Here is a 13339-nt window from a genome sequence, read left to right on the forward strand (position 1 = left end):
GTGCTTGCTACAGAGGGTCAGTTTCCTCATGGGGACTGCACAGGGTGTTTTGAAGTCTGCCTTGCACTGTGCAGGAATCTTTTACAAAGAATACCAAGGCAAAATACAAACTGTCTCATAGAACTGACAGCCACAAAATCACCTGAATGAAGTAAGCACATTGAGCCTCCATGTGAGCAGCAGGCAATATGGAAAACTCTTCTCACGAGGGAGACAGACCTGCAGTCCAACAGTTCTCTCTGTCCTCTCCTACTACGTTGAAGCCTAAAACTCAATAGATTAATTTTATCTATTCACTACAGGGCTCCAAGGCCAGGTCAGACTATTCCTTTTTGAGTGGAAACTCTTGGTTTTGTTATTAGATCCTCATAATGGCATCTTACTCATACTTCTTGGAAACAATGTCCTTCCTTGGGCAGTTTTATAAATGATCCGATTACAAAGGACTGAATTGTGATGAAGGTGCTGCATAAACCAGTTTGAAATTGAAAGCTGCACTTCTAAAAGCAATTTATCTAGTGTTTGATAGATGAAGAAATGGAAAAAGTAAGAGAGATCACTACTGAGGAAAGCATTGTCAGAAACATTTGTTCTCAGAGGACAGTGAATTGACCAACACCCTGTTCCTGGGAAAGCAGGAGCTGCCTTTTCACAGATGGGTTGTTGAGATTAAAAACCATGTTAAAAGAAAACTTTAATGGTAAGTTAGAAAGTGACAGGGGGAAAAAAACACTGTCTGTCTAAATTTTATTCAATCCTTTTGTCTATAAGCAACGTGAGGTGAAATACTCTACTGTGTGGCAGAGTACACAATGTGATATGGCCATAGAATCATATCCCAGACTCATTTGATGTGCAAAACAGCTGATGTGCAAACTTTTATTCCACCTTTCTATGTACCTCTTTTCAAGGGATGCCTCAGACTTTATTTGCAGCATCACAGATCAATGTTATATCAGGTATGAAGTTATTCATTACCTCTTGGAATTTTCTGTGATGATGTCATTTCACAACAACTGATACACAGTCATTATGAATTTATCTCTCCAGTATGCCTGAGAGATGAAGCAAGGACACATTGCAGCAGGGAAGGAAGTGGGGCACAGAGACATTTGGGTCCAGTTTAGTTGATTGCCTTTCAAGAGTTTTTCCAAAAGGTGTTTTACACTTTACAACATCATGTAGCAGAGAAAACTAGATAAAAATCATATGCATAACTCTGGGAGCATAGCATCTTAGCGCTGCAGCAAAAATAGAGATTCCGCCTAGTTCTCCAAGTTCCTGAGGTGATCTTACAAAAAAAACATTAAGTGGCCATTACCAAGACTTCTCAACATCCATTGGTGGCTGAAGTAAGGTTGCAAAGGCAGTGTTGATTTGGGTATTTCCCTGTAGTTAAGCTTTATTGCACAGAACTGTAATTTTTTCTTCTGCGAAAGTTGAAACAAAGCTGAGGATTTTAAATCCACTGCAGAAACACATAACAATTATGTCCCCTACCCCTGTAGCCCCTATTTCTGCCCTGTGTCACTTGAGATTCTCCCTCCCTCTGCTCCCAGCCACAGTCATTGGTATCTCTTTGCTGCAGGTTAGCTCAGATTTTCAGTCCTTACCAATTCTTCCATGGTTTTTCTGCCTTTCTATTTCTTCTGCAATCCACTGTGAGACACCCCTCTTTTTATCATGCACACACATTCAGGGAAAGCACCAAGAGACCAAGACAGGTGTGTAAATTCAGCAGATATGATGAGCTGAAAGCCAGAGACTTACAATGAAAAGCATTAGAGCAGCTGAAGTAGACTTCAGTAGCAGCTTTGTTTGGCTGCAGTGGTGGCTGCCTCAACTGTGTCCTTTAACACAACAATAACTATTATCAAGAAGAAGAAGAAGAAGAAGAGGAGTAAGAAGAAGAGGAAGAAGAAGAAGAAGAAGAAGAAGAAGAAGAAGAAGAAGAAGAAGAAGAAGAAGAAGAAGAAGAAGAAGAAGAAGAAGAAGAAGAAGAAGAAGAAGAAGAAGAAGAAAGAGAAAAAGGAGAAGAAGAAGGAGAAGAAAAAGAATAACTATTATCTCACTGATACGAAGCTCTTGCCTGAGTTATGTCTCTGGCCATGGATTCACCAAGGCAGCAATAACAGTGCCATGAGGTTGGGCCTATGTGTCAATGTTTCATCTGTTTTTTTGCAAGAGATTAAAGGTCAGAGGAACATGGAAGTGAATGTGCTAAGTTTCTGCTTTGTTTAAATTGTGTCTCCACCAACAAAGTTCTCAAAGCCCCCACCAAAGCTGCCTAGCACAGATAAACACACCCTCAGCACATAACAGAGACAGACATGGGGGTATCCTCATCTCACAGTCCCAGATAATAAACCCCAGAAAAAACCTGAGAAGTGATTTCGGGTGATGTCTACCCTCTGTTTTTGAGGAAGAACAAACAGTATGTAACAGAGGCATCATGAACAGGAGTTTAGCTACCCACACAAATTCCTATCAATAAAATACAACTTTCTGCAATGGTGTGCCACCAGTAACAAATATAGCAAGGCGCTTGTAGTGTGTGCTGTAAAGCTTTTTAGCAAGTCCAGATTTGTTCTCTTTCTGTCTGAGAGATGGAATTTCATCTATCAAATGATCAGGATATTTTTTTTTCTCGTTAAAGCAGGGCTAGGAAGATCTGCCACAACTTTTTTTCTTTTTAACACTGTGCTGCAGAGGGAAAGGGGTGAAACAAAAAGGTAAAAAATGTCAAAAGATTATTCAGTGTCTGACACTCAGTGGTCAAAATCTAGTACTGCAGCTACAGAAATCAGAACTGTATCAAAAGTGACCCTATTCAAAGCATCAATAGAAATATTAAAAGATGCATAATCTTCCATTTCTGTATTTTATTAGCATGTGCTTTTAAGCCATGGGATCAACACCGTGAGAATTAAAAACAGTATTTAAATTACAGATAATTGAATCTGAATAGAGGGCACAAAATCCAAAGACTCTAATTTAGTTACTTCAGAATCAATGAGATTATTTTTATTTGATCATTAACTACTGAGGACAGATATATTTTTTTTTCTGAATTTTTTCATCTTTAAAAATACCAGTAACACTACTGGAATATTTCAATTAAATTTAATGGTGGTTTAAGCTTCAGAAAATTTTAGAGAAAAAAAAAAAGAAAATGCAAATTTAATCCCCTGAAAAAATTATTCACATGAAATCTCTCTCTGAATTATTCTTATTTCAAAATAAATATTAAATCAAAATAAATAGACAGCTAAGAATTACAAATAAATTTCACAAAGATATTTAACTTGCTGCAAGGGAAATTGTAAGGCCACATTATATTGCTGTAAGGTAGGCAGTGAAATCACTTATAGCATAACACAATGAAAAAAAATTCTAAAATAGTATTTAAAAAAAAATGCCCTCAAAAAGCCCCTCACTGCATGTTATCATAGACATATAGGCTTTGCTTTGCATTTACAGAAATGTAAAAAATTTAGACTGAAATGCAAGCCAGAGTGGTGCTGAACCCCAGCAAGAGGTGGCAGGGGTGAGCACATCCTGTCCTGAGAGTGTTGGCTGCACTGCCATACTTGCTGGGAAAAGTGGTGTGACCCAAACACTCTGTCCCAGGAATTAGCCTTGGATGGGGGTGTAGGGACCAGAAATGCAGGTTTAATCCTTCAGATTAAAGGACTCATGAACTACTCCAAGAAAATAGCAACACAAAACAAGAGATGGTCCAGACCTTCTCTCATCCTGTTTCATTTAGGGGATGGAAGCTCTCCAAGAAAAAAAAAAAAAAAAGAGTTTGTAACTAAATGAAGAAAATTTAGGTAAATTCTTTTAAAATCCTTCTGCTTAGCAAAGGACAAGGTTTGAGCAGAGGTGTATGATGTTGTCCAGGAGAGGCATTCCAATAAAGACTGAGAGATATCAAATGGGAATTCAAAATCAGAGAAAAGTTTTGTCCTTCACTCCTTGAGCTTATGGACCAGAATATTCTAGACTACCTTCAGAGCACTGATGGCTTGGTTATAAAAGCCAGCCATGTATGCTGGAAATATTTCTGTGTATCTTTCCAGAAGTTACATTTCTTTGCACAACAAGAACTTTATTCTCCCAGGTACAAAGCTGGACATGCATGGTATTTTTGGCAGAAACAAATACGCTGTCTTGAACCCAGAATATTTTGCAGATATGCCTTGACTTAAAAAAGAGAGACTGTGCAACCTCACTGTTAGAAAGCACAGGATGGTCATTCCTTCAAAGAAGAATCCTCACATTCACAGGCCCTGGTCTTCCTGGATATCCCATTTTCTGTTGAAAGGCCAGCACAGCATTACACAAGAAATCCAGAAGGTTTCTGAAATCCAGGAGGTTTCTGAAATAGTTTCCTAAAACAGGTGATCACAGAGCCAACAAGGGTACGTGCTCTGTTGCACCTCATGCTTACAAACAAGAGAGAGTTTGTTTGGCATGTGAAGGTTGGGAGCGGCTTTGGCTGCAGTTATCACAGAATGCTGGGGTTCAGGATGCTGAGAGGAAGAAGCAACACAAATAGAATTCCTAGAATTCCCAGCCCTGGACCTCAGGAGAGCAGCCTATGACCTGTTCAGGGAACTTCTTGGATAATCCCATGGGATAAAGCTCTGGAGAGAAGAGAGGTGCAGACTTGGTGATTTTGGGGGACCACCATCTACAGGTTTGGAAATTATGCCCATTATTGTTCCCTTGGTTGGGAGGTCAAACAAAGGTGGCAAAAGATCTGCCTGGTTGAGCAAGGAGTTCCTGATTAAACTCAGGCTCAAAAAGGAACCATATGAGGCTGAAGTAGGGTCAAGTTATGCAGAAGTGACAGGGACACTGTCTGAGCATGTGACGGGGTTAGGAAAGCCAAAAATCCATTGGAGTTAAATCTGCTGAGGGATGTCAGTGGTAACAGGAAATGTTTCTATGAGTACAGAAAGAGTAAGGAAAGACTGGGGAAAATGTGGGCTTGCTGCTGAGTGGGGCAGAGGACCTGGTGACAAAGGAGAGGGGAAAGGCCAAGGTACTGAACAGCTCTTTGTCTCACCCTTTTACCAGTAAGATCAACCTTCTGGAACCCCAGACTCCTGAATGAAAAGAAAGGCAGACTTACTCTTGGTAGGGAGAAGTCAGGTTAGGGAATATTTAAACAAAGTGGAACTTGCATGGGATCTGGCAGGATGCACCCACAAGTTCTGAGGGAGCTGGATGATGTCATTGCAAGAGCACTCTCAAGTTTCTCTGAAAGGTCAAGGTGTTCAGGGAAAATCCTGAGGACTGGAGGTTGCCTCTGTCTTCTAGAAGGGCAAGAAGGAGGATCTGGGGAGCTACAAGTTAGTCAGCCCCCCCTCAGCCCTAGGAAGGTGACATCTTCATTAATAGCCTGGACAACAATACAGAGGGCACCTTCAGCAAATTTTCAGACTATACATAACTAGGATGAACGGCTCTCCATTAGGAAAAACATTGCCAGCAGGTAGGGGGAGGTGATCCTCATGTCAGCCCTGGTTAGGCATATATTAGGTACTGGGACTGGATTTGGGCTCCCCTGCCCAAGAGTCTGAGGAAGGGACATAAAGATGATTCAAGGACCAGAGATCTGATGTATGGAGAAAAAGCTGTGCCTATTCAGCTTGGGGAAGAGAAGCCTTGGGAGTGTTTTATCAATGAGTATAAATACCTGGTGGAAGGGAATGAAAAATATGGGCCCAATCTCTTTCCAGTGGTGTCCAGTGACAGGACAAGAGGCAATGGGCACATACAGAAATGCAGGAAATTTTTCTTTGACAGAACTTTTACTTTTTACCTTTTTCCACAGGCTGCCCAGAGAAGCTATGGAGTCATAACCCTTGGAGGCACTCAAAATTCAACTGGATACTTCTTGAGCAACCTGTTCTGGGTGACTTGCTTGAGTGGGAGGTTGGGCTAGATGATCTCCTCTCTAGAGGTCCATTCCAACCTCAGCCACTCTGTGACGATGTGAAATACATGGCTTTGTTCTTCACTCTGGTGATGGACTTGCACATAATCCTGTTGCTTCTGTCATGCTTAAAAGCCACCTAATAAAGGCCAGAACAAACAGAACTTACAAGAGGCAATGGAAACAGAATTTTCTTCTTAGCCCAGGAAGACTAAACATGCCAATATAACAAAAAAAAAAAAAAAAAAAAACCCAAAAAATCCTTGAGAAGCTTCAGTTATTTTCAGCATCCTGAGGAGAATATTCAGTGCACCAAATTTCAGCTTTCTGTGAAATATCTTAGAGAATTGTCTTTATCTTCATCGTATGTTAGAAAGTGTCTTTTAAACAAGCTTAGTCAACAGTCCCAAAGTCATTCACCCAAGATGAACCAGGCAATTTACAAATAACTATAAATATAATATTTTTGTCTCAATAATTCAGTTATAAATAATGTTACAGTACCACAGAAAGGGTGAGAGAGGAAAAATCATGACTGCCAGTAATGTTTATTCTCACCCCGTATTAGGCATTACTTGACACCCTGAGCAGCAAAGAAATATTCCTTATTAATATTCAAATAAAATATCTCTGTTGGCTTTAGCTTTTCACTCTACCTATGGCATGAAAAAGGGCAGTTTTAAGGTAAAAGCTTTTCATTTGATGAATGACCTGCAAATGTGGTAAGTGCTACATATCTTCAACATTTGCTAAAACTTGTTCCATTGTACAAACTGCTGAATGGAAGGGACAGATGTAGCAACAACATTTACAGGGAAAGCTTTGTAAAAATTTCCAAATATCTTCTGAGGACTATTTGTCATATTTTTTTGTATGTGAAGTCATGTTCTTACCTTTAGAAATCTACCCAAGTAGAGTAATAACTTTTTTTAAATAGCAGCTTAAAATCTCTTCTATAAAACAACACTAAAAACAAGTGATTTAAAAAAAAAATTTAAATGCCTTTAGGTAGGATTGCTTAAATTTTTTTGTCTTTGTTAGCTTTTTTCATAAATCAGAAATGTTTGTAAAAAGTCAGGAGCCAATATCCAAGTATTTTTGAAAAGCATAAATGCAATCGACTTCTATGCAAACAAATAACAATTTATCAGCCAAGACAGAACCTAGGTACTAACACAGTCCTTTAACTCTCAGTGGCAGGGAGTATAATTCTGTAGAGGAAAGCTAATATTTTGAGGAAATAAGTAAAATCTGTACCTGTTTAAATTGGTGTCTTTCTGCATTCTTAGCAAGGCACTTGGATTGTTGGCTAGGTAGAAGTGAGATGATGACTGAGAATGCTGCTTTGCAGTATGCCCTGTTCCCATATGCATAATTGTCAAAATCAGACTCACATACATGCCTGAGCTTGTACATGTACATGTATTATATTCCAAGCATCCAACACCACGAAAACAACCTTATTCCACATTAGGAGTGAAAATGCACACTGCAAATCAGCCTACAGCCCTCTCAACTGTTTGAAAATGTGACTGAAGTTACATTTAGACCTCTGGTTACCAGCTTCTGTGTCAAGAAAATCAAGGCTGCTGAAGTCTGCAGTGGTACCACAGGAATATGTTCAGAGGATGCTCTTTCACCAGTAGCTTTTCATCTTGCACTGACATTTCTCACTACTCATATCCATCAATGTCAGAAACCATGTCAGGTTTTACAGCAAACTTTCTACATTTGCCTTAAAGGGTGTCAGTCAGCCTATGCTGTGCAGTTAGATGGGCTCGGTGGGCAGCAGGACTCCCAGCTGTGCTGCAGTGCAGCCTGCACCAGCACCTGAGAGAGACACAGAGCTGTCCTGACAGCAGAGATGCTCAGAGGAGCATGTGCTGCTCCCCACCCCCTCCCCAGAACTGCAAGAGCCTTCCACTGGAAGTAGGAGTTAGTGTTACTATGGTAGAGTGGTTTTGCCTGTGTTCATTGAAAGGTGTTTAATAGTAAGTGCAGGGATGAGTTTTTGTGTCGTCTGCCAGGCTCTGTACACAGGGAATAGAAGAGATCTGAGCACCCAAAGTGTGTCCCCTGATAATTGCCTGAGGGTGACTGGCTGCATCACCTCATATCTCATCTCGTCTCATCTCATTTCATCTCATCTCACCTCACCTCATCTCATCTCAACATCTTGTTTTGATTTTGGGCCTTTAGAAGATAGATTCTGAAGACAGGAGATACAATGGTAGAATTAAGGTCTCAAACAGTTTCCATATCAGGTCCTAAAAATAGAAGAGTATTCCCCTCTAGAAAGGATACTCATTTAAAACAGCTCGGGACAGAAAGGATTTCAGGACATTGTATGATTGTGTTCTAATGTTTTTGTAAGTATCCACCTATTTCCTCTCTACTTGGACAGATTCTTCACATTTTTATTAGTGTCTTTTCTAAATCTATCACTGGACATCACAATCTGATAATGAAAACACTACATATGTCCCAAAAGGGCAAGGTGTTTTGAGCTTGCACATTTAAGCAGGAATAACTAGGATGATGATCATTCCAAGATTTCTAAGTAAAACTTTAGTACTGATGACAGTAAACCTCAAAACCCTGAAAAACTACTTAAAAGGTTCAAGTTGATTTCTAGTTTTGAAAAGCAAGAACTAACTGCATCTCAAATCCTTTATAACACAACTCAGTTCCAGTCCTCATAAGAATCACATTTGACCATTTGTATATCTGAGGATGCTTGATGAGACCTCAAACCAGAGATGTTCCTCTAACATTGCTCCAGAGAGTAGCTTAGCTTTCCTCCCCATTAATGAAATTTCCAATTAGTTAAGTCCTGCAGCTTTTCACTCACCATATACACCCAAGGCAGTAAGATAACCACCAGAACTCTTCCTGATACAAAGAATACAGTGTGTAAGTCCTCTACAATAGCTTTTCCTCTACCAGAGGAAAAGAAATAAACAGGTTTCATTCTATAATTAAAAGTAGATTAACTATAAAGGTATTAACAAAACAGAGCAATTAATGCAATGAACAAGCAAGATTAGTCTGTTCAAAGTATGTAACAGGAAACAAATTTTCTACATTTTTCATGGCAAAATGAAAAATTCATCTGAGGGAAATAAATTGGAAATAGGAAGGTCCTACTATCAGTTTGGAAAACCTGGGGCATAGCTGGCCTTTTTTCGTTCCTTCAACTCCTTTGGGAATGAAAAGAAGAGGAATGCACTCAATGGGAAGAAAAATGTCAAATGTCTGGCTACAATCAATGCAAAGGTCCTGAGAAGATCTATTACAATTGTAAATTAACTACAAACTTCAACACAGCTTCTTCCACAATTCACATATAAATTAAGGGGTGTTCACAGGCTATATTACAGTGATTTTTAAATCACATGCTACAATATTGAATTAGGCAAATATCCAGTTTCTGCTGTTTGCACTGGTGGTGTTGAACTCTACCATTCAAAGAACCAAGAGCACCTACAGAGTGCAAAAGCTTCAGAGGGCTTCAGAGGATGTCCTTTATGCATAAGAAAGTGTGCACAGTATGGCTGGAAAAGGAAATTTGGTGGTCTTTTCTTTCATCTCACTTTTGTGCTCCTATCAAGGAGGCAGACACATTTTCATACAGGAAGAATTAAGGGGTTAAAGTGATCACTTCCCTATTTATTTGTACTATTTGTAGCATACTTATCTCTTTCCACTCCTTTCTAATGCTACAGATTTATAGTGGTAACAAAAGTAATGAATGACCCAAATTCACCTTAAAATCCCAGGAAACTTGAACAGCCTGTATCCACTGAAATAATACTGTTATCACAACAGCTTTGGATAATAAACTCCTAACTGGACTGACAGAAGTCTAGTCTTTGTTGAATTCCTCCTCTAATCATCTCAATACAGAACAAGCTGTTTACTTTAATGTTTATTTTCTTGTAACGTAACAAGACTTCATTGTTGGAATTACTGAATAAATATGGACCTGAGAAATAGTCACTGGTGAACATTATTCATGGATGTAGAGGTCTTAAATGATTCAGACTCTGATTCACTCACATCCTCAATAATTATCGCCACAAAAGCGAACACGTTTTAAAGAACAAGATGTGAAATTCATGTTCTGAAGAATTTGTAAAACAAAACCTCTACAGATTTTTTTAAGTTTACCATGAATTATTACTGACTTCTAATACCTCAATCAGGACTCCTTCTTTTTCAAGCAACCACAGTACATGGATTTTTTTTTTTTTTTTTTTTTTTTTTTTTTTTTTTTTTTTTTAATGATTAGAACAAAAGAGAACTTTTAGGTAACTGAAAACTTTCAGAATTGCTTCAGGTCAATTTAGGCCTATTACTGACGTTGTTCTGCTTTCATGGAGCATATGTGAGGTTTAAGTCACTGGATTATTTTGTAGAAAGCTAAGCAACTCTGTAAACATCCAAAAGAGTCTTCACTCTTTGGTACTGAGCCAAAGACTTTGGGAGATTTACTGCAAAATTCTTTGAGATATTTATCTAAAAATTAGCAGTAGATATTTTTTTCTATCTGTTTTCAATGTAAATTAGCCCTATAAGAGAATTTTAAGACATTAAAAGCTCCATCACATGCAACCTAGAGAGCAGCAAACCTGAGATTTGGGTTAGGTAACTGTCAAATATTTCTGTCTTCAGGCATGGTAAAGATGTTTTAAAGAGCTCAAGAGGTCCTTGGAAGTCTTAGATAGTTGACCAAACTTTGCATGGTGCAGTCCCATCTCAGAATCCTAACTTCATTAACTGACTGTACCATGTGGCATTAAGTTTTCTTTGCAATGTACTTTCCTAGCTTTGGTTTTCAGTCATGCAAAAAAGAGTGTTTGCAGCACCAGGGGATGCAAATCAACCACAGAGCAAGAGATAATTGAAGAAAAATTTGATGAATATTCCAGAATATCAAATATGGTTGTGCAGGTGAAAATCAGATCACCATCTTATCATGAGGGACGAAAGGAGAGAAGATTTTTTGCAAATGAGGCAATATTTATCTACTTTTAACTTCACTATTCATTTGAACCTTTCAATGCCTCCAAAATCTGAAGAAATTCTTTTAATCTGCTTGATGTCTGCCCAGGTGTATTGGAAGTATGCTTATAATTAAGGTTTGCCTCATAACTAGAAAGGATTGGTACAAATAATGAAGTAACTATCTTGGGTTGTTTTTTTTTTTAATATATTTGCCTGGGTCTCCAGGGAAACAGCAACTAACCATTTTGTTTACCTCTTGAAAAATGTCTTGAGGAGCAGGTTGGACTAGATGACCTTCAGGGATTCTTTCCCACATTCCTGATACTTTGACTTTATTTTCAAAGACATCTTGCACCCAGATCAACAACTAACATTTAGCATAGAAAACTTATATTTTCTTCTGTAGCCTTAATAATGTTCTACCTGATTTGCACGGATTGCATAACCATAGAAAATAGGGCTGAGAGAAGAGGGTGCATGTAGTTGTCTCCCTTCATCTAGTCCATGATAATAATTTAATTATGAGTCTGGCATCTATAATAATTTAATGATGCAAGTTCTGTTAATGTCATAAGAAGAATGGACAAGTAAAGAGACAGTTTATTCTGTGTAGAAAATACATCCATTCAATTTCACACATTTGGCAGCATAGAACTTGGTCCTGAAAATCTTGGGATGATACAAGATTAAGTTATCCAATAAAATCATTCCCTAGCAGCCATCCCATCACTATTCCAGAACAATTATGCCCCAGCTACTTCCATTGAGCACATGGAGATTTCTTATGACTGAAAGTGGATGGTGTTAGATTCTCTTCAGTGGTACCCAGTGACAGGACAAGGAGGCACAGCCATAAACAAAACCACAAGCAGTTCCACCCCAGCATGAGGAAGAGCTTCCTTACACTAAGGGTGTCAGAGCACTGGAACAGGCTGCCCAGGGAGGTCATTCCAAACCTATCTGGACACGTTCCTGTGTCACCTGCTCTGGGTGACCCTGCCTGGGCAGGGGGCTTGGATGATACCTCTCCAGAGGTGTCTTCCAACCCCAACAGTTCTGTGATTCTGTGAAAAGATGTTGGGTTTGAGTAATTTTGGTTGGTTGAGGTTTTTTTTGCTTTGAAAACATGGTCAAAGCCGAAGACAGAAAGTAAATGCTGTGGAAAATAATGAAACAAGAGAGAAAAACAATGTAAGGTGGGAGTGCAAGAGATAAAGAATAAAACAGTTGCAATTTTTTAGGGGAGAAAAGTGGTAAAGGAAATCAAGCAATGATAATGAGCTTCAGATAAAACAGTGGTGAGAAACACTTAAAACAATAGTTGTAAAAAAGACTGTGGTAAATCTTTGGCAATGCATCCAGTCATTCCAGAATGTCTAATCATCAGGCAAAACATTTCAAAAATTGCTTTATACAGATACATGATTTCTAATATTTAAGATATTTGGATATTTCAGTTAAAAAACCCAAACATGAAAACAAAACAAAATAAACCAACCAAACAAACAAAAAACCAAAACAAAAAAAACCCACATACACAAAAAGACAGGGAAAAAAAAAACTAAAACACAAGCTTTGGTTTTAGCCCCAGGGTTTGTGTTGGTTTGTTTGGGGGGTTTTTTGTGGTTTTGGGGAGTTTTTTTGTTTGTTTGTTTTTGTTTTGGTTTGGTTTTTGGTTAGGTTTTCTGGAGCTGGCACCTCTCTGGGACAATGGATCCTTCCTGAGTGCCTCTGTGTGTTTTAACATTGTGTTCAGATGCAGGCAGATGTCACCTGTCATTCATCTATCTATCAAGATAGACAACACACAGGAAGATGTGATAAGCTCAAGAATTACAGTATGAACAGCATAATTCAGCTTTAGTTCTTCACCAAAAACATAAGCCATTCCTTTCTCCCATTTTATTTCCCTCTTACTGATCTGAGGACTCTTTGTTTTGTATGAAGCATAAAAATGTGCTGAATTGGAAAGCTATTCTAAATAGCTATTCTGCTTGTAAATTTTTAGTCTCATCATATTTTGAAAATAAAATAAATACAGTCTGCAGACACTCTTTCAGTGATTAGAGAAAGGATAAACATTCAGAAAACTTGGGAGACTTCTATGAAAATTATGTAATTTTGCCCATGGATATTTATAAATTCAATTCAGATTTATTGCTTTGAAAAACCCTGATTTTTTTTTTGTTTGTTTGCACATAGGTATTGCCTTTATGTAGGCTTCTATTTTAAACAAAACTGCAATGGATCAATAGCCATAAGGTTTAACAGATTCCTAACTAGAAGTTACACGTTCTGTGCTTTTATCCACAATTCCCAATCTGAGTACATACAAAAAACTGACTAAGCCAAGTTACCTAGACCAGAATGGCAGACCTGAATATT

The sequence above is a fragment of the Serinus canaria genome, chromosome 2 (genome assembly GCF_022539315.1).
Source record: "Serinus canaria isolate serCan28SL12 chromosome 2, serCan2020, whole genome shotgun sequence".
NCBI lineage: Eukaryota > Metazoa > Chordata > Aves > Passeriformes > Fringillidae > Serinus > Serinus canaria.